This window comes from Halyomorpha halys, unplaced genomic scaffold (assembly GCF_000696795.3).
Source record: "Halyomorpha halys isolate HHAL.00 unplaced genomic scaffold, Hhal_1.1 Scaffold949.1, whole genome shotgun sequence".
NCBI lineage: Eukaryota > Metazoa > Arthropoda > Insecta > Hemiptera > Pentatomidae > Halyomorpha > Halyomorpha halys.
The window spans coordinates 183,565-206,480 of record NW_027109590.1 but is presented as its reverse complement, the minus strand read 5'-3'; the positions used below and the strand labels follow the sequence as shown (position 1 = coordinate 206,480).

At 33.6% G+C, this 22,916-nt stretch overlaps 2 long non-coding RNA genes across 2 annotated transcripts in view; one reads left to right on the top strand and one right to left on the bottom strand.

Moving 5' to 3' along the window:
• Nucleotides 1-22,916, bottom strand: part of LOC112210279 (uncharacterized) — a 38,113-nt gene that overhangs the window by 5,436 nt on the left and 9,761 nt on the right. Inside the window, exon 2 of the long non-coding RNA XR_002945073.2 lies at nucleotides 1,292-1,392. This is a non-coding gene — a long non-coding RNA (uncharacterized lncRNA). The remainder of the gene's footprint in view (nucleotides 1-1,291; nucleotides 1,393-22,916) is intronic.
• Nucleotides 7,277-8,807, top strand: LOC106687353 (uncharacterized). The gene is made up of 3 exons (XR_010843541.1): nucleotides 7,277-7,504; nucleotides 8,310-8,415; nucleotides 8,499-8,807. It is a non-coding gene; the product is annotated as an uncharacterized lncRNA (long non-coding RNA).

Genomic DNA, 22,916 nt, shown 5'->3' with positions numbered 1-22,916 from the left:
TCAGAAAATCAATTTTGAAAGTGTGATTTAGTTATATGTTTTTCACTATTTTTTAGTTAAAAAATTATATAAAAATTAGTTATATATTATTAGAAAATAATATATTTTCTAATAAGTGTAAATAAAGGAAAAAAAAAATTATGCCCAACCACCATCCATTATAATTATAACCAAATATTGATTTTGGAAAATTTATGCGGTAACATAAACATTGAAGTCAGCACTGGCACTGATGGAGAAGTAAGGGAAGTTACCATAAGGTAAGGAACGTCCTGCTTTCCTTCTAATATTTTATGAAGAGCGTTAAATACATAAATACCCCCATCCCCCTCAGTAGTCATTTACATGGGCGAATAATTTATTTTTATTTTTTTCTTGCTATAAAAATAAAAATTATTTTAAGGTTTCTGGAAGAGGTAATAATCAAAATATATTTTATTTCTGCCAATAATACTACAGTTTAACAAAAGATAAAGAAGCCATGCGATGGGGAAAGATCCGGCAATCTCGATTTTTCCGGTTCAAATCGGATAAACCTATTTTTCTTTTATTTATTCAGAAAATCCTATAATATTTGTATTTATCTATTCTTTATTATCAGTAAGCTAGCAATAAGAACTGGTTTTTTTTTTCAAATAAACAAGATTAAAGGTACTTCGGAAGATTTTTTTTGAAAATTCGGCATTTAAGCCATGTTAAACTATTTCAATGAGGATAAGATCTATTTGGTACTAAAGTCAATTAAATTGCTCATTAATTTAATGAAATTAATTAAATTTGTTTAATATCTTTTGCACAAAAATTATTATACCTATTATTCTCCTATCGATAAAATTCAAAGGATATATTTTTATAATCATTATATTCTCATAAACAAAATGTAAAAAGATATGATGATATAAATAGCCCATTGTTAATTAATGTACAATAAATTGTCCTATAATTCAAATATATTAAATTGATTATTTATGTGCTTATGTAATTAAATGAATTAAAAGTTTATAATATTGTGTTTTAAATTACTATCATGTTTGAAATTGTCTCTATGAATTTTAAATAATTTTTATACTTTAAACATTTTCTATGTCTCAAATTAAGTTAGTTATGCTTATGTACAATTTGTTTATACATTTTTTATTAGTTATTTGGTCTATTGTAAGTATACTCTATTATTTATACCGTGCTGGATGATGGTATGCCAATGTCTAAATTCATTTTCGTACAATCAAATCATTACTTTTATTTAAAATTGGACTGAAATTCCAGTTCATAATTTTAGAGTAAAACTTACGAACTTATGAACGTCTTCTAACATTTCTTCTCTAGGCATGTTCTTAGTATCATCTTCACCAAAGATCACGTGATACCACCAAAGGCTTATAAATCAATTTACTGAAAAAAACAAACTAAAAGTTAAATCAAATCTAAGTCAATAACAAGATAACTGTTGTTGATAAAACCAGTCTGCCAACAGCGATGAGAAACTTGAGAAACCACTGATTGTATTTCTTCTATTTAGCACTATTTTGGTCTCAAATCTCAGCGGTTCTGTCGTCAGAACCTCGGATAATTCTTCAGGGATAGTTCAAATTCATTTTCGCATCTCGCCAAAAACTATGTTTTTTTATCGAGCTTTTATATGATAAGCTTAAACAATCCTTAAATCATTTAATGATGGATTACGTCCTCAATTCTGATTTCTGCAGATCACTCTTCTCACCATCCAAAAGATCTAAGACATTTTAATTATCACTTTCCCTTGATTTGTATTTTAGTTTCATTGTATTTATGACCGCACCAATTAAAGACTGTGAGTACGTTTCTATGTGTGGCTAATCTATCTAAGATTTATTTGATATGTAGGAATTACATGAAAAGACTGTAATAAAAAGAGTTTGATTTTCGTATGCTCGGTATAATAACGTCGTAAATTGATAAGTGGAGTTGTGGCTCACATATTTCATTGAAATTTTAATATGTTTATTGTAATAATAATTAAAATTAATTAATTTGAGCTTTTTTAAAAATAAAAATTATTGTTTCTAGGATTGTTAATAAATCATTGTTTTTAAGTATATATATTTTTTAATGATTATATGTAATTATTTGTTATAAGTTATAAATTATATTACATTATATTATTTATATTTAATGGATATATTTTATGTATGTAATTTAGGCATTGAAATCTTTTGGAATAAAGCAGTTAACTTTTGTTATTATGGTAAGTCAGAGAAGAACTCAACGACAGTCGCGTTTCTGTGAACGCATTATATCTTCCATTCGAGACCAGATTTTAAATCTGATAATGAAATATGATGAAAAATGTGATTTTAAAATTCTAAACTGGTATATATGAGTATGGACTGTTTAATGAAACAACAGAATTCAACATTCTTTAGAGAAATTACTGGGTTCCTCAATAAGTGATGTTTGGTCTTAAACTTAATATAAACTAAATAACCAGTAATTTATAACGATATTTATATTAATATTTTAATTTTCTTATAAGATACTAAATTTTGTTTTACACCTAGTTATTATTTTTATTTTTTCCAAAAATGTATAAATTATTCCTATAAGCTTCACATACATAAGTTTTAAAGAATTTTACCGTCCCACTGACGGTGGTGACTAGACGCGATGTATTAATGTTTCACATGGTTGTCATTTTTTACCCCAGGGATAGTCTAAAAATGGTACTTTTTTTAGAAAAAATAATACAGTATGGTAAAACGTGATGTGTAATTAGTGTTTAAAAAAAACAAACATAGTTTGTCAAAAATACAATTATGATGGATGAGAATTAAAAATAAATAAAAGCAAAAAAAATGGTAAGCAAACACCTTGAAAATATGGTTAAAAAAATGTTTGTTTGTCTGAGTTGCACATGGTTCCGGAATCCATTTCTGGACCGAACTAATGTTACTATGTTGAGAGGATCGCTTGCCTGTAAGATTCTTATAACCAAAAAATTTTTTCTGGAGCCAAATAAATGAACTGTTATCTGGTCACGGTTTAGAACCTCATCTTTGTTAGCAATTAACAATGGAATAATTTCTGGAAGGACATTCTGGTATATCTGTTATCACAAAACTAATTTACAGGGATTCATACAACTACATAAAAAGATTAATTTTTGATAGTATAGGCATATCGTAAAATCAAAACTCTGGTGCATCACACAACTTTTACCTAGCATCCTACATTGAGTTGAAAAATTCAGAAAAGACATTTTCATATTATTCACTGTGTTTTATTTATGTTATGTATTTACATTTTCCAAATGTCCCCTTCCTTTGACAGATTGACTAACAGCTATTTCAAGTTTTCATAATAGAACTTTTAATATCTCTCGATGCAAAATTTTAAACATCTTTGTTTTGCAAAATTATCACAGAAATACAATAAAAAATATAACAGGTGATAAAATAAAATATAATAATTTATATCATGCTCTTAATAATTTATTTATTGCTTAATTGTCGTAGAAACAATATTAAAAATACAAATAGTACAAGAGCCCAAGAAGAGAAAAAAGGCAGTTATCTCACTCTAATTTTTGATTGCTTTAGTGAAAACTATATATAATTACTAGTCAAAATTGATGAGTCTGCCAAGTATAGGTAGGGAGAATAAAAAATGGTGGCTGTTTCAAAGCGATAAAAAAAAATCATTCGGAGCTCTATATCTTAAAAAGTAGAAACAACACAAGAAAACCTAAGAGAACGTCATTTAAAGATTAGTAAATTTGATAAAATATGAGTCCTAATAGAGTTATTTACGTTAAATATTTTTCGAGATACAGCTTTTTAAAATGCAACGTCTCAGAAAAATGTTGTATGAGAATTACTGAAAGATCAGTAGTTAGTGAATTTATTTTGAAAAATTTATATCTCAAAACTATTTGACGTACAGATGTCTATTAGCACTTAAATTAAAGCTAGTTTAATGAGCTATAAAGTAGTTTATGATTTTTATCTTCGCAGGAGTAACAGTTTACATGAAATTAACTAAAATAAATTGATTTACAGTTATTCGGACAAATTTTTATTTGCCAAATTTATATGTGAATATCATAAAAGCTACTACCCCATGAAGATAAGTGCCATAAACTACTTTATACTAACTTAAATTTCATTTATTTTGAGTGTTGGCAGACATATGTGCGTCTTATGGATCTAGAGATATTTTTTCTAAAATCCAACATTTTATACGAACAACTAGAAATTAACATTTTGTGAGTTTATTTTGTCAAATATCATAAAAACTACTATTCCTACAAAGATAAACATAATTAACTATTTTGTAGTAAATTTAACTTGCAGACATCTTGTACGTCCAATGGTTTCTGAAATGAAGTTTTTCATAAATCAAACTTATTGTCCGAACCTATTAATAAATCAATTTATTTTAGCAAATATCATGGAAACTACTATTTTTACGAAGGTAAAGGTCATAAACTTGTATATAGTCCATTGAACTAGCTTTAATTTGAGTACTAATAGACATCTGTACGTCACATAGTTCCTGAGATATAGATTTCTCAAAATAAATTAACTAACTACTAATCTTTCAGTAGATTTTTAAGAAATTTTGCTTTTTAAAAAGTTATATCTCGAGAACTATTGGACGTAAATAGCTCTTATAGGGCCAACATTTCGGCAAATTTACTCTTCTATAAATAATGTTGTCTTAGATTTTCTAGTGTTGTTGTTAGTTTTTAAGATATAGAGCTCCGAATGAAAAATTAAAGTTTTTTTAAGATTTTGAAACAGCCGCCATTTTTTATTCCCCTACCTATACTTGGCAGACTCATCAATTTTGTAAAAATCATCATTAAAGTAAAAAAAATTGGGGTGAGTTAACTGCCTTTTTTTCTTCCCGGCTCTTGTACTAAAAGAACAGTGTTAAGGAGTTATCGTGTTAATTAAAAAGCTAAGTGAAATTAAAAAAATACAAAACTCGCTTAGTCAAACTCGTGTTTGGACAGATCATTTATTTAAAAGTTTAAGACTTTCTAAGGTATATATGATATTTGGTTTTCTAACGCTACTTAATTCGTCTATATTACTAATCGTATTTTCGGAAATGTTTTTTCAATCTGGAAAAATATTTTATTTCCTATTTCCTAGAGCTAAGAATCAAATACTTTCATAGTTCATATTTACCAGTTATTCATAAATAATAAAAATATGAATTAGTTAATTAATTCAAATAAACAAAATCAAAAGTACTATTGAGGAAGCCATTTGGAAAATTTGGCATTTAAGAGCTCCCAAACTATTTGAATGAGAATATAATCTAGCTGTTATAATAAACCATTTAGTTGACATACCAAGTTTAATCAAAATCGTTAGAGCTGATTCAGAGAAATTCGAAAACATTAAAATAACGATTCTATAAAGTAGCACGTTCGGTTAGTTAATTTTAAAGAAAAATATGGTGCCACTTATCTTGAATATGTCATTTCAGTTACTTCCGACTTTTCGACGAATCTTCTAAGTAAAGAACGATTCTTTCAAAAGAGTTTTTTCGATTTGATTCCGGGTTCACCTGCACATCTCTAATATGAGCCCGGCATTGCTATTTTCTAATTTCACACAATTAGCAGTCAAAATACTATAGTTAGCATAGCACAACAAAATTAGATTTTTATTAGTTTTCATGAAAAGAAGATGAGATTAATTGGTATTCGTAGGTGAGATACTTAGTTCATGAGCTTGAATGAACTGAACATTTTGCCGACTCGCGGGCAATGTTTGTTCAAGTTCTCGTCAAGAAAAAGGTGACAGGCTGTAAAAATCATTCAATCTTAATTTATTTACTTTCTTTTATATTAGCTCTCCAAGTGTTTAAGCGACTAAAATGTATAATGAAAGCAATAAATAGTAATATTAATAATTATTATTGTCTCATTTCATTGTAACTAAATGGGAAGATGTAGAAAGTGAATAAACAGAGTAATTTAATTTGGATCGACGCAATAACCCGTTTTTAATTTCATATTCATATTTTTTGCTTCTAGATACCGTTATGATGGTGCTGTAAAAACTAAACTTTAGAACACATATATTAAACAATGCGTATTTTTTCTTACAAAAGAAGTAGTCACGTATATCAACATTCATGTTAATGTTAGTATTCCTGTTCATATTACGTAATATTAGTACTAGTATTAATATACATTAATTAAAGTTTATGTTAATATTAGTATCCCTGTTTATATTTGATTTAATGTATGGTAATATTAGTACCTGTATTAATATTCATTAAAATTCATATTAACAATTATATCTCTGTTCCTATTAGATTTAGTGTCCCTTTATATTAGCATTCATGAAAATTAATACTAATAGTGGTATCCCTATTCATATTATACTTAGTGTCCATTTATATTTGTATTAGTAATTATATTAATTAATGTTCATATTAATATAAGCATTCCAATTCATAATATGAGAAATTAAAAGGCCTTTAATATTCCTTTTGATAAAAAAAATAATGATAAATATTATTCTCCTATTAGTAAGAGACAAACGCTGATTTAAATTATAATATCTTTTTTAACTTATTATTTTCTTTTAAAACAAGAAATGCAAATAATAAGTGGATTTTAAATTAATTTTTATGCAATATAAAAATATCAAATAGATTATTTATGTTTCATGTGTTATTAAGTGTATTCAAAGTTTATATTATTGATTTCTATAAATGTATTGGAACTATAGTCTGTTATTATCTAAGGATGTGTGATTGTGTGGCATTGTGAAAACACAATTGATAATAGTCCTGCTCTTATAACAAATAAATAAATATTCCATCGTAGAGAATGCAAGTTAGAAGTTATTCTTCTGGAATCATATATTTTTAATAAAATATCTGATTATAGTATGTTAATGTATAAATAATATGATATAATCACAGTCTCGTTTTTATAACAAATCAAGAAAAATCATTACTATTATTAAAAACTTTGAATTATAATTTCCAGTTTATAAATTCAGAGTTACTAAAACAACTTAAGGTACCTACGCCTTCATATCCTCTCTAGGCTGGAGATCATGTAATGTCGCATACTGAAACTCATGAATAGTGTCATCTCTATATTTCCATTTAGTCAAACGTTTAGAAAATCTATTAATCTTCAATCTGTCAGACTGAAATCGTTGGGGGATATTCATCATAACAAAAAGCCTTATAAATCAATTTAATGAAAACAAAACATCATAAAAAACTAACAAGTGAATAAAATCTAAGACATAACAAGATAACTGTTGCTGATAAAACCAGTCTGTCAACAACGATTTGGTAATTTACATTCTTCTCATTGGACATATGCTTGGCAGAATGAAATTATTGATTGTATTTCCTCTATTGAGCACTATGTTTGTCGCAAATATCATTGGTTCTGCCGTCGTAACATCGGAAAATTCTTCAGGGAAAATTCAAATTCGTTCTCACGTCCCGCCAAATCACAATTTAAATATCAGCAATATAGTTGGTAAGATTTGTCTTTCCTTATGTCGATCAGTGATTCGTTTAGACTAATTCTTCTTACCATCTGCAAGCTCTGAGGCATTTTAATTATTATATTTCGATAATTTATATTTTTGTTTCATTGTATTTGTCTGTATTTGACTGCATCAATTAAATATTATTAAAACGTTTCTGTGTGCTTTTTGCATATCAAAATTTCTTGTATGGAGGAAATGAAAAGTCCTATCTATAATAAAAACTGTAAGTTTATTTCCGCATGCCTGGTATAATATTGTCATCATTATCATCTTAAGTTGATAAATGGAGTTGTGGCTCATTATATATATATATTGTAATATACATGATATTGTATTATGCGTGAAATATTAATATTTTTATTGTGATAATAATTAGAATTAATGAATTTGAGATTTCTTTAACATAAAAGTTAATAGATTACTGATTTAATATATTGATTGTTTAATGGCGGTTTATATTAATATTAACACAAACTTCAGTGATCCAATTAACACTCAACTATTTATTTTAAAACTTCCAAAGTTTGGGCCTTTGGCTATTTTGGACCTTAATCATTGAATTATCAATTTTTTTTGCAGGCTAATTGCCCGTGTTATATATAAACCACAGAATTTCAATACGAAACCGCCTCATAAAAATTATTTTTCCTTTTCTATTAACCTCATCAATAATACTGATAATAAATAAATGAGTAGTAGTTTGTGTTAGTAAAAAAAATAAAAATTACGTTGCCTAGGATTGTTAATAAATTATTGACAGTAAGTAAATATAATTTTTGAATGATGTTTTAGTTGTCGATATATATGTATTATTTGGAAAGAAATGTCCCACTGGGCGTTGTTGCCATATAGAATGGGTATGCTGTGACAACAACATCTTTTGCTGCAAAGAGAAATGGTAAGTTTTCATAAAAAGCAATAATCTTCCTGAATACATAGCCGTCAGTAAAATCTAATTTGAAAACTTATTTAATTTTACAGGAAGGTACCGACTGTACCTTGTGAAGGTCTTAGATTATAATTATTGAATTGAATTTATACATGAACAACAAATTGACGATTTGGTTTGCCTCTTGTTTCTCATTGAGTCTAAATTCTATAGAAAATTTATAGAATCCATTTCAGGACTGGATATTAGTGCGGGATACTCTTCCAGAAGCTCTGAATAAACTATATCACTTCCGAGGGAAACGGCAAGAAATCGTCAAAATGTTAAGTGACTAAGTGACATTCAAAGTTTTAACAATTTAAAAAAAAAAAAAAAATTAAATATAATTTTTCAGTAACTAATATTTTTCTTTTTTTTTCCCCAAGCTCTAAAGTCTGTAAACAATTGTTTAAAATAATAATTAAGCATTGCATTTTTATTCATTTATCTTTATTATTGGCAAGTGAGCAGGATGCGATGGTTTAATATTTGAGATGAAAATGGGACAGTCCCACTGTTTAATTTAGGTATTCCCCGGAGTAAAAATTGGGGGATATTACTCAAATTAATTATTATTTCTGGTAGGCTGGTTGAAATAAAGGAATTACTTATAATTTGCTGGTAATGAGTGGACTGTATTTATAATAAATTGATATAATATACTTCAAAATAAAATACCTCTATTCTGGATGGTTTGAACAAAATAGTTACAATGTGGTTAGTTGGTTAGTGAGAAATTTGGTTTTATTACATGAATGGGTTTAAATATTACAGTTTACTTGTGTGATGTTCTTGATGCTTGAATGTTGATTCTTGTGTGAAGATGTATATGAAAGAAGGGTTCCCTCTAGTTTCTTTTTCCTCATCCTCCCGCCACCGTCGCCTCTCTCGCCTAAGTGTACGGATTTACTACCATTACTCCCTAATTTATGAAAAGTGACCTTCCCGAAGAGTTCTGTGTCTTTCTTCACCTGTTCAGGTCAAGATGGCTACTCAAATTAGTTCTTACCCCTATTTTATTGGGGATCAAGATGGGTGCCCAGGCCTCCTACCACTTATCTTTGCCACTAGATGGCATAATGAATTTCAGCTCAGAAGTGAGGGGGCACCTTTCTTAAACACCCACAGCTCACCAAAATATACTTCTAGTTTTAGCAGTGCGATCGATAAGGTTTGTCCTTCCTGTCTACAAGCTCTGGGACATTTTAATTATCGCTTACCCATTATTTACATTTTTGTTTTATAGTACTTACGACCGCGTCAATTGTAGTTTGTCAGTACGTTTCAGTGTATGGTGAATCTAATTTACTTCATACGGGGGAATAGTACGAAAAACTTATAATCTCTTTAGAAAAGTATTTGAATGAAAAAATACGTATCGCGCGAGCCCTTTAGCGTTAGAAACATACCTTATAATAACTGAAACTTTTTGTTTAAAATCTTATGTAAGATGGGTTTTTAATATAATTTTGTCCACCTAAATCGTCCATTTTGACAACTATGCATTGAGGAAAATTATCGAATATCAGCATATGATTAACTGATTAAGTATTATCTATATTTTGTATTGATATTCAAGGAAAATAATACGCATTATTTTTTTTAAAAGAACGTTCTGATGGAAATTGTTAAATTTCGAAATTAACAGAGAGAAACTAAAAAACTTCTTGACCCTTCTTGCCACAGTTGGGGCCCTTGTATCGCTTTACAATTCGCATTGCGAGAGAATCCTAGTACAAAATAAATTTATAATAGGTTATAAATGGTCTAATTTCATTACGACAGAATTTAAAAAAATAGTTTTTCAACAACAACGTAAGCAAACTCTTATTTTAGAAGAGATAATCCGTCCGGCGCTTATTTTTTTTTAATGCAATATTGTTACAAAATATATGGGAAACGCAATGCATATACTTTTTATGTATATTCTTATATACTAATAGATTTTCTCTTGACTTTTCGTATGTGCAGATAGGTTTTGTAACAGAGAACTCCATTTTTATTTTCTTTATGATTGCTTAATTAAAAACTTAAGGTCATAAGAAAGATTTAAAAAATTGATCGTAACCTAGCACCGTGATAAAGCAATTGATGTTTGATGAAGGGATTGCTTGAGATAATCGAGATAGTTTGAATGTTTCAATTCAACTGATGAATTGTAGTAGAATATCACTGATACCAGATTTTATGACTGTTCAATAATGACTTGGCTTGTCTCTCTCCCTCCTCCTCCGATTTCCAATATATATATATGTGTGTGTGTGTGTGTGTTTTATTACTAGGGTCGGTGGAAATCTTCAAAAGACCCGTACCTATCCGTGTGTGGGATTTTTACACACTGAAACCACCGCCCTACACCTGTTCATTCCCACGGGACCGCCGCTAGGCATTATGGCCTTTCATGGCATTATGGCTTTTCACGGGCCCTTCATAGAGGGAAATGGCTGAGTGCCGCCTCGCTTTCTTCGCATTGGTTTTCACGTTTCCATGCAAGTTACGTCTTCTAGCCCTCTTTTCCTCTCTCAAACTCTTGAGGACTACTGTGGTGAGTCTGTTCACTGCGTTCCAATGCTGGTCTGATAGAAGCATCACGTTCTCTGGTGTGACGTGTCCTCCACACACTCTCTCCAATACACTTCTTTCTGCTGCAAAGCGAATGCAAGTGAAAACACGTTCTCCGCGGTTTCCTCGACAGTCTGACATGCAGACCCTTTTGCGATGTTGTCCAGTTTGAAGCGGTACTGGTAGGCTCTAAAGCATCCATGTCCGGTCAACATTTGGTTTATGTAAAAATCCACCTCACCATGCTGGTGACCATACCACTTGCCCACATCAGGTATTAACCTGTGAGTCCACCTCCCGGAATCTGCAGCCTCCCAACGCTACTGCCACTGGTTGATGGTTATTTTTCGCTCTTCTTCTCTGGAAGAGTGCGAGCGTTGTCCATAGTGCCTGCTTCTTTCTTCAACAAGGAGTTCCACAGGTGGCAATCGGGCTATCACGCAAACCGCTTCGTAGGAAACAGTTCGAAAAGCGCTAACTGTTCTTAAACAAACTCAGCGATCAACTGAAACCATCCATCTCCTGTATGATTTGGTAACCATCGCTTCTTTCCAAATCGGGGCTGGATATAGCATAATAGAGGGGACAACAGTAGCCAGAAGCCTTCGGCTACCTTCTTTGGGACCTCCGACGTTTGGCATAAGGCGTGACAAAAATAATGCTACTTTTGCAGATTTGGCGCTCATATACCCCGCGTGAACATTAAAGCGGAGACGTGTATCGATCATAACACCTAAGAAATTTAAGCAAGACTGGAAACGAATTTCGTGTCTACCAACCGTGACAGTGATAGACTCAGTCTGCTTCCTGCTAGTTACTAGGAGAACCTCGGTCTTGTGATCTGCAAGTTGTATGCCTACCGAAGACAGCCAACCTCGGACCGTAGCCACAGACTGGTTTGCGATGAGGGTAACTTCTTCCAAGTACTTCGCCGCCACTACAACTGCAACGTCATCTGCGAATCCAACAACTGTGGCTCCCTCCGGCATTGTCAATTTAAAGATTGCGTCGTACATGGCGTTAGAGAGTACTGATAAGAGGTAATAATACCGAGCCCTGTGGGACACCACCAGTCACCTTATATCTCCTTTGGACAATGTCTGAAAAATAAAACAGAACTCTATCTTTAAAGTAGTCTGTGAGAACTGTCATAAAGATAGGCTGGCACCGCCATAGTCGTCCGTAGGGCATCTATAATGGTCCATCTTGCGGTGTTAAGAGCATTCTTAACGTCTAGAGTGATGAATGCTGTATAACACTTAGCACCTCTCCTCCACCAAGCTCCTGCAATTGCTGTGCGGGCCATCTCGACTACCAATCCAACAGCATCTATTGTGGATCGCTCTTTACGAAATCCGTATTAAGCCCGCGAGAGGCCATTAACTAGGGAGTCACGGAGGGCCGTGAACTCTTGTAGCCTGGGGGAAAGGATTTTCTCGAATGCCTTACCCATAGTATCCAATAAGCAAATTGGACGATAGGTTGACGGGTCTTCCAGTCTTCCCTTACTCTTTGGAATAAGTACGAGACACTGTCTCTTCCAAGGTTTCGGAATTGAGCCTTGACGAATGCACGAATTAAAGAGAGCCACCTTCAGAGCTATATTAGGAATTCCGTCTAATCCTGGTGCCTTGCCTTGTTTTAGGTCCAAAGCGATGTTCTCTATCTCTTCCTGCGTAGTAGACACGCATTCACATGCATTCACACATTCCCCATTATCAATAAAGCATATAATTGAAGAATGCCCATCATTTCGTCAAGCCTTCGAAAATAATAAAATTCCACGAACAAGAGAATTGGCCCTTAAAGACTCGGAAGAATCCATAGACAAAATAATAAAATTTCTCAAAGAAACACAACTTTATACTAAAATATAATCCACCAATACCGACCAGTGTAAAAAGGAAATAGTCTACATTCAACTATAAGTCAAGAAGATAGATGAAGTAAAAAGGGAGTAATAACCTAGATGTTGATCGCCCTGAATAAAAATCTAATCTAAAAAGAATCTTCCTGCGTAATTTGTGGAAATTCCGTTATATATATATATATATATAATACATTCAATACTATTCGCCTGTTCAGGGAATAGTGATCTGATTATACTATCTACAACATTCGGTCTCGTTGGTAGCTGTATCGTGCCTTTATAAAGTTTCTTAAGCGCTATTTTTTAGGGTCTACCCCATGGGTCTGCATCCAACTCATCACAGAGTTCTCCCCCAGCAACGTCGTTTGCTTTCTTTAATGGCTTTTCGAAGATTCCTTCTAGCTCTCTTGAACTCTTAAAGCACTGAAAACTCCGGTAGACGTCTCGCTCGCTGGTAACGTCTTCTTGCTTGGTTGCAATACCGGCGAAATTCGTTAATAGTATCCGTCCACCAGTACATTGAGTCTTCTATTGTGATGCTAGGATAGGCGTAGCAGCTAAAGATGTACACGTCTTTGATCTTCGCCCGTACTAAGCCGGAGTGCGATGTAGTATTCACTTCCTGGATAGCTTGGGAATTACAGGCCCAAATAGTAGCTTTAACACTGGCATCAGATACCAACGAGTTCCTATCTAGATTTTGATATTGTTCGCAGAGTATAGCGACGTCGATGTGCTGTTCCCGTACTGTTCTTGAGATCTTGTGCAGCTTCACAATGGTTCAAATTCAGTTGAAGTATTCTCATCTGCGATGTTGTTGGACTTGCATCATTGTTCTCAATGCTGTACGGAAAGCTGGACACTTACTACTTCCGCTGGGGTGGTCGGCAACTCCATTTCCCGAACATAATGCGCACTGAAGTTTCTAGTCACAATCACTAGCTTTGTGACCTGCTTTACCACAGTTTCGACATAAGGAGGTTCGACACAATTCTGAGCTATGAGTCCATATTACCAGCAACGGAAACACTTTGGAACTCTTGAGTCTTTCCCGTATACGGCTAACCACCTGTCCTACTCGGACCTTTCCCTGAGCCATAATCTTCCTAGCCTGGAGAACCGGAAGTGAAATGACCGCTGTCTGCGTACCGCCATAGGCTTTCCGGATGGACTTTACCGCCGTGATGGGCATTGACTCTTCACCGAGGAGAGGTTTTAAGGCCTCCGCAACCTCCTCTTTGGTGGTGAGATAATCCAAGTCTTACAGCTCGAAAAAGAACTCCTCCGTCCAAGTCCGCACTTCTGCCCCTTCGCCAAGCACACCCACCATTGAGCTTTTTAGTGAAGCAAGAGATTGCTCTTGCTTCCTGTCCAATTGGAGTAAAAGGTCGCCTTTATTAATTTTCGGAACCTTTGTGATTGATGAAGCCATTCCCACCATCGCCGGATCTTCTCTCACCTTTCGCAAGATATCTGAGTAGGACTGGCTCTCCGGTATTTTAACTATGACTGCAGAAGGCTTAGGGCGAGGTTTCTTTCTCGATCTCTTTCACACTTCTTGCCATAACTCCTCCTGCTGTTCTCCACGCTGAACTGCATTAGATCTCTGAGGGTAATTTGCATAATGATGCACCACTAGTGAATTGGGTTGTGCAGTGTTCTTCCTTTTATCGCCTGTTAAAGAAGGTGTGGTTACTGTTCCTTCTGATTTAACAGCATTCTTCCTAGGTGGACTTACCTCCCTCGTTTGGGTATGGCCGTCTGCAGTTTCGATAGGGAGTGCAGCTGTTTCTAACTTTTCAAAATACAGTTGTATTTCGCATGCAAAACTCCTTATCTTGCCATGCACATTTCTCTAGGTGCGGATGAAGGAGAGAAGCTGTTTAATCTTGCTCCCAAGATTCTGCATCACCTCTGTTGTGGTAAGTCTTGTGGTATTAGATACTACAATGGCCAAGTCTCCCACCATTGCGGTGGTATGATGACGAAGTCGGGGAACACGCTTTCGCATTCCCTATCGTCGCCGGTGCACAGTTAGCCCTTTCTTCATACTTTCCTATAGTATTTTCGCATTTTATACCTCCTGCCAGATTTTGAAACAGCCGCCTCTAATCTGAGGAACAGACGCTAACCAGTACGCCGCCTATTCTAGGAACCGTCACGTCTGGATTTGAATCCAGTTTCGGTCCCCGGTTCCCGCCATATCTGGTGAGAATCTCCCTATCTGCTACCTGGGGAGGCGCCCGATGGGAGAATAGCTACTCCACACGGGTGTGAGTGTGTGTGTGTGTAAAAAAAGAGGAGAAGAAATAAGATCTGACTCGCTTGAATGTAAAATACTGCCTTTATTGGGATCAGTACATCTCTTTATATACATACAATCAGCTAATCTCAGTCAGTTGACATCTAAGTAACAGCTGACTCAGACCATAACTCCCCCCACCAGTTTCCGAGCAATCCTCGTAAACTAATACTATATAACATAGAAAACTAAAGCAATAATGAAAAACCATTTATAATAAAAAAAATTACTATATACATATTATTGTAAAAACTTACAAGCTTTTTAAATAAGCACTAAATACATAATTTAAACCTAAGAATTGAATTTTAAAAAATATATATACAATAAATGAACAAGTTAGAATGAAAAAGAAAATATTTACAAAAATCAATAACATAGAATGAGAAATACAATATTTATAAAAATCAATAACAATCTTAAAACAATAAATAGAATAAATAACTAAATTAAATTTAATCTAGTTGTTCCCTTATAATTACCACCCTGAATGGACCCTCGGATCACTGTATCTCTTTACCCCTGTTGGACCCCAACTTTCTGTATACGATCGTCCCGATTTTGATCGCTCCCATCCTGTCTGTAACATTTGAATTCTCCCGCACCACCCTCCTGGTTTTTCCCTTTTCCATTGTTCCACGTGCCTTCTCCATGTGCATTCTCCATGCATTGCCTGATATTATCTTCCACCATCTGGGTCATGATCACCTTTCTGCTTTTGTTGAGTAAGTTGTTGAGTGGAACGAGGTATTCCGCCATTTCTGGTGCAAATATCCTGTAAGAATTCATAGTTCCCATCAATCTCCGAACTCCTTTCGCATCCCTAGGCACCGCCATCTTCCTTACAGCTGCTACTTTATCGGCGTCGAGTTTAACTCCCTCCCTCGAAATCGTGTGTCCCAAAAAATGTATTTGTTCTTTCCCCAACAATGATTTCTCTCCCGATAGTTTGAGCCCAAATTTCCTAATTCTCCTAAATACACTGTGTAAATGTTGCACTTGTTCTTCCTCGTTTTTACTGAACACTAGGAGATAGTTCATATAAATCTGACATACAGATTCGTCAATTCCCCTCAAAAATTCGTCCATCAGGTGCTGAAAGGTTATGGGAGCATTTTTGAGACCAAATGGTATCCTTGTAAATTCATAGTGTCCCCTCTCGAATAAATGCCGTCTTATGTTGATCCTTAGGGTGCATTTTGACTTTATGGTATCCGGCCTTCAAGTCCAATGTGCTGAATACCGTCGCCACGCTCAGTCTGTCCAAAATATCCAAAATCTGGGAATCGTATATGTTTCGTCTATGGTATTCTCGTTCAGCTTCCTATAGTCTGTTACCACTGTGTACTGTTCAGTAGTTTCACCTGGCGCGTTTTGCTTTTTAGTCCACAATGGACTATTGTATGGGGATGTACTATCAATAATTGTTCCCAGATGTTTTAAACTTCAAAGCTCTTCCTGGATGTGATGATGTAGCGCCTGTGGGTATCTCCTCTCTTTCAGATATGTAATCTTATCTTCGTTTAGGATGATCTCATGGACTGTCTTCCCGCTTGCCCCGAGCATGTCTCCTTCTTTAAAAAAGATATCTTCATATTTCATCCTAAGGCTCCCTCTTAAAAGCAGTTCTTTCTTAGTCTTTGTACAGTGAGGATCGCAGTCTCCCTTTGACGAGAAACAATAGACCTATCGTTTGCAACATTCGGCTCAGAAGGACTGTCATCAACAGCTAAGCCTTCTTATCTATTTACTTTTATAATTTCTATTTTATTTATATACTTGATGCATGTATTACTATTAATAACTAGAATAACCATTTAATTAATCTAAATTAGTATATATACATATTTAGTTAACGCTAGTGCTTACGTAACATTACTTTCAACTATTATTTTTAATTTTTATTAATATTCTTATTTTACAACATAAGAAACACATGGGGGATCATCCGAACCTCCACGATCTGTCTAACCCAGGGACTAAAATCCGTGGAAGAATTAAACATCCCCCTGACAAAATTAGTTCCAAAAGAGCAGAAAATATGCCAACGTATTTAATAACAAAAAGAACAGACCATGGGGACTTTAAAAAAATATCTCTATTTTTTATTCACAAAGTCATAACCAACTTGGTGGGAAATGTTAAAACAGTGAAAAAATTGAGAGATGGCTCTTTATTAATACAAACAATCTCAACAGTCAAGAGTAAGAAAAACTACTATCTTACACAGACTTTGGTGGACAATTCCCAGTTCAAATAACACCGCATAATACTCTGAACCATAGTAAGGGTCTTATCCAATATTATGATTTTCAATATATGGAAATAGAGGAAATAAAAAAAAGAATTAACTCCGGTAATTAAAGATATTCAATATTAAAACCTAACAGAACGTCATTTAAAGAATAGTAAATTTGATAAAATATGAGCCCTAATAGAGTTATTTACGTTGAATAGTTTTCGAGATATAGCTTTTTAAAAAGCAACATTTCATAAAAATGTTGTATGGGACGTACTAAAAGATCAGTAGTTAGTGAATTTATTTTGAAAAATTTATATCTCAAAAACCATTTGACGTACAGATGTCTATTAGCACTCAAATCAAATCTAGTATAATGAGTTATAAAGTAGTTTATGATGTTTATCTTCGCAGGAGTAATAGTTTACATGAAATTTGCTAAAATAAATTGATTTATAGTTGTTCGGACAAATTTTCATTTGCCAAATTTATATTTATATGTGAATATAAAAACTACTACCCCTACGAAGATAAGTGTCATAAATTACTTTATAGTTATGTTAAATTTCGCTTATATTAAGAGTTGACATACATATGTGCATCTTATGGATCTGGTGATATATTTTTCAAAAATCCATCATTTTATACGAACAACTAGAAATTAACATTTTGTGAGTTTATTTTGTCAAAAATCATAAAAACTACTGCTACTACAAAGAAAAACGTAGTAAACTATTTTGTAGTACATTTAACTAGCTTTAATTTGAGCGCTGGCAGACATCGGTACGTCCAATGGTTTCTAAAATAAAGTTTTTCATAAATCAAATTTATTGTCCGAACAACTATAAATCAATTTATTTTATCAAATATCATGAAAACTACTATTCCTACGAAGATAAAGGTTATAAACTTCTTTATATTCCATTAAACTAGCTTTACTATTAAGTTGGTTTTTAGTATCACCGATATAGAAGGAATTGCAACATGGGGTTGAACTAGGTATCCGGTAAACTACATTGGAATGATGTAAGAAAGGAATAGAGTCTTTCAATTTGGAATATAGATAGGAAATTTTGTTGTGGGACTTCAAGCCAAGACGTAGAGTGGGAATAGTGGATTTTAAGATTGAAAGACCCTATTCCTTTCTTACACCGTTCCAATGTAGTTTATCGGATACCTTGTTCAATCCCATGCTGCAATTGCTTCTATATCGGTGAAACTAAAAACCAACTTAAGAACCGCATTTCCCAGAAAAACTTCCGTCTACTCCTGTAATCCGCTTGCCTCTAAAATATTTCAAAACGCCTTAAACCTGAATCATACTTTTAATTTTGACAATCCTTCCATTCTTGCCACTGTCTCCAACCATAAAAAACGTCTTATCTCGGAGTCCATTTATATAAATTTATCGGAGAATTCCGTCAGTCATAAAGTTGACAAAGACTGCATCTCCCTTACATATCGAAACATTTTGAACCTAATACTCCTCTTTTCTTTGTTCTGCATTTCAGTAGCCCACTTTCTTGCCATATCTTTTATTCTTGTTTCTCTAAATTCTTACCCCATATTTAATTATTTTTATATTTACTATCCTTCCTTTTTCATTTATATTCATGTGTCTAACTTTTTAATTTATATTCATGTGTTACCTACTTAAATGTACTTATATTAATTACTTTATTATTAATTTTCTATTATATATTTACATATCTCTGTATCCCCACTCATTTGGTATATTGTCTTTCTTAATCACTTAAACATATTGTATCCCATTATTTTAACATTAATTCTTATCTCTTAGCTTTCTGTTACTATTATCGTTTTCATTTATTGTTTATAACCTTTAATTTTTCTTATTGAATGTTACGTTTTATTGTGTACCCATGTTATTTTCCACATTTTTTTGGATTACAAGTGTTTGTATCTTTTTTAGCCCTGACGAAGCCTTGCTACGTGAGGCGAAACGTTGGCTCAATTAAAATATTTATTACTATTTGAGTTTTATTTGACCGCACCCGGACCATATTCCATTCATTGATACACACGGTCAATCAGCAATCTTCCAATATGTCACAATTATTTAATAACTTTTCCTACCCCACAACCTTACAAATTGGGTATGAAATTATTAGAGTACAGCTCTACTATCCAAACCCATTAAGATGTTTTGATTGCCTTGTTTTTAATCACCCCACGGCACAATGTAAGAAGGAGTCAGTGTGTGTACAATGCAGTCAAAGTAGACATTGTGAAAATACGCGATGTAATTTACCGGTAAGATACATAAATTGCACTGGATCACATGAAGCTCTGGATCGCTCCTGCGAATAAATTTTTTGAAAAATTAATTTTGAAAAAATTTAAAGAAATTTGTCTTCCTTATAAAGGCATAAAACATAAAATATATTGGTACATAATAAAACAAATCGATTGGCACATAATAACCATTAAAGACATGCAAAGAAAAGGCCGTATTCGATAAGATGCAAAACGTTTAAAAATACGTAATATATTTTTTCGATAGATTCCGATGTCGCATTAGTAAGAATCCTCCGATAAGTACCTATACCTTTCGACCTAATATCACTAAAATAATTTTATTGAAATCGATGATCCCAATTGACTTCCTTTGCGTAGTCAGTATCAAGACAACTGTTACTGATAAAACCAGCCTATCAATTAGGAAATAATAATTCACATTCTTCTCAATAACTATATCTTTGGCAGGATGAAACTGTATTTCTTCTATTGAGCACTATTTATAACAAATCTCAATGGTTCTATCGTCGGTTAAGTTCGAAAAATTCTTCAGAGAGAATTTAAATTCGTTCTCACACCTCACTAAAACATACTTTTAATACCAGCACTGTAATTGGTAATTTTTATTTCCTCGTGTCGATTAGTGTTTCATTTTAGTTCATTCTTCGTACCATCAACAACCTCTGAGACTTCTAGAGATTGTAATTATCTCTTGGCCATGATTTATATTTTTGTTTCATTGCATTTATGGCCACTTTAATTAAATATTGTATATTTCTGTGTGTGGTTAATCTTACAAAACTTTATCTTGTATAGGTGTATTATATAAAAAATCTTATCTATATTAAAAATAGAAGGTGATTTAGACATATCCGATATAATCTCTTCGTCGTGAATTGATAATTGGAGTAGGGCTTGTCATATTTGATATCTTGATTCGTTTTCTTAAATTATAGTTAGAATCAATTAAATTAAGAATTAAAAAAAAAATGTTTCTGTTGTCTAAGATTGTTCATAAATTATTAGTATTGAGAATAAATATGTTGTTAATGTTGTTTTTGATGCCCTACCACATACATTATTTGGAAAGGTATGTCCCAATGGACGTTGTTACCATATATAGTGGGATTGCTGTAACATCTTTTGCTGCAAAGAGAAATTGTAAGTTTTCATAAAAAGCTTCATAATAATCTTCCTGAGTACATAGCCTTCAGTAAAATCTAATTTGAAACCAACTGTACCTTGCAACGGTCTTAGAATGTATTTATTGAATTGAATTTATACAAGATCAAGAAATTGACGATTTGGGTTGCCTCTTGTTTCTTACTGAGTCTAAATTCTTGATGAAATAAGTCCAAAATACCTTTTTATTTATTGACATAAATGATAACTAATTTAGTATTTTTTAATAATTTGGCAACATTACATATGAAATCACTTAGCTAAATAATATTTAGTTAATTCGCCACCACAGACCCTCTGCTGTGAGCCATAGCCAACTACCGAAGCTATCTAGTGTTTTATAATATATGGGACGAAAAGCCTAGCATTCATAAAAGAATATTAGTAATATTTTTTAAAACAAAGTTAGGCTATCACACTGTCGTACATCGTGTCCAAGTTTTATAAAAAAAATTGGTCAACGAACTATGTATATTCTATATACGTACTATATGTACCTGCAAGTTTTCCCTACTATCTCCACCTCCCCCTCAACTTCACCCACTGGAACTGCCAGTGTCCACCAGGCAACTCACTCCTGCTATCTCTATTATAGGCAGACCGCCGTTCTTTTCCCTCACGTTATAATTCAGCAGTGTGCGATCACCTCTCTGCCGACATCCCCTTCAGATGTCTCTCGTCTTCCTCTCTCCAGTTCCTCGCCTCCATCCACCTTCGTTTCTTTGTTTCCATCCTCCCGTTTCCACTCTATCTCCTTGACTAACTCGGTTCCGTGGTTCTTTAGCTTCTTCTTCAGTCTCCGACGTTCCCGATGTTTACGTCGATTCACCAGATGATCAACTCCACCTACTATTGCTTCTCCGTATCCGTTGGGCGTTGGTTCATCCCGGCTCACATCTCTTCTTCGGTATATGTATGGGCACTGATTGGCTATGTGCCCCTCATTTCCACATTCAAAACACCTTGTGCGTTGACAGTGTCCACCAAGTGTCCAACTTTTCCGCAGTCATGACATTTCCTGTCCATACGGTGCCCGCTGCTTCTTGGTTTTATCTGCCTCCTTTCGGTGATTGCTACTCTTTCCTTTTCACTATAACGGTATTCATTTCTTCTCCATGGAACTTGATTAATCTACGGTCAATTGTAAGCGACTCTCGTCAATCCACTTTCTTCTATTTCCATATGGGACTCTTCCTCTCTGGCGCTGGCGTCAATTAGGTCGTACGCGAAGGAGCACTCTCTCAGCATTCCTTCCTTCTTCGCCAGCTCCTTTGCCAACTGAATCTTTAGTATATTGGATAGGAATTGCATCCGACCCTGTACCTGGATTGTCTCCATCATTTCGCTGAGGTTATCGCTGATTCTGTTGTAGTGTGCCAGGAGTTCCGCGGCATACTGCCCATTAGACAGTCTTGGTTTCTTCGTCTCCCTTATCATCATAAATATGTCCTCTTCTGGGGCCCAACGTCCTCCTCCAAATACCTTCTTCAATCTCGCCTTCATCCCACTCCAGGGTATCTCCTAATCCGTTTGAATTTGATTGAGGGTACTTAATTTAATACCCGTACTATCACTATTTCAGAATATTCACAAATCATCTGATCACGAATCAGAATTTATTTTGTCAGAAAATGCATAATATTTCTTTATAGAAACTATAGACAGTTTAATAAAAATAATACATTTAATATAGTGATTAGTAGTAACCAATGCGGGTTCAATACAAAAAGGAAAAATAAAATAAAAAGGCATCATTATGTAGTTGTATTCAAAGATTAACTTTATTTATTATTAATATTTTTAATCTAATTATTATTATTTTTTATCCCTCTGCCTATTTTCTTCTTCTTTTACATTTTAACTGGGGAGAGTGTCCACTTAATTTATTAGAACATATATTTTTACAGTTTGTCTGTAGTGAATTCTAGTATTTAGAATGAGCAGCTTACTGACCCAGCAGCCTCAGCTGCAGCTTATCCATCCGCATCCGTCCGGATGTCTCCTCCAGCAAGCTAGCTAGCCTGGTCCAGTCCCCCTGGTCTCAGCCTGTCTCCTCC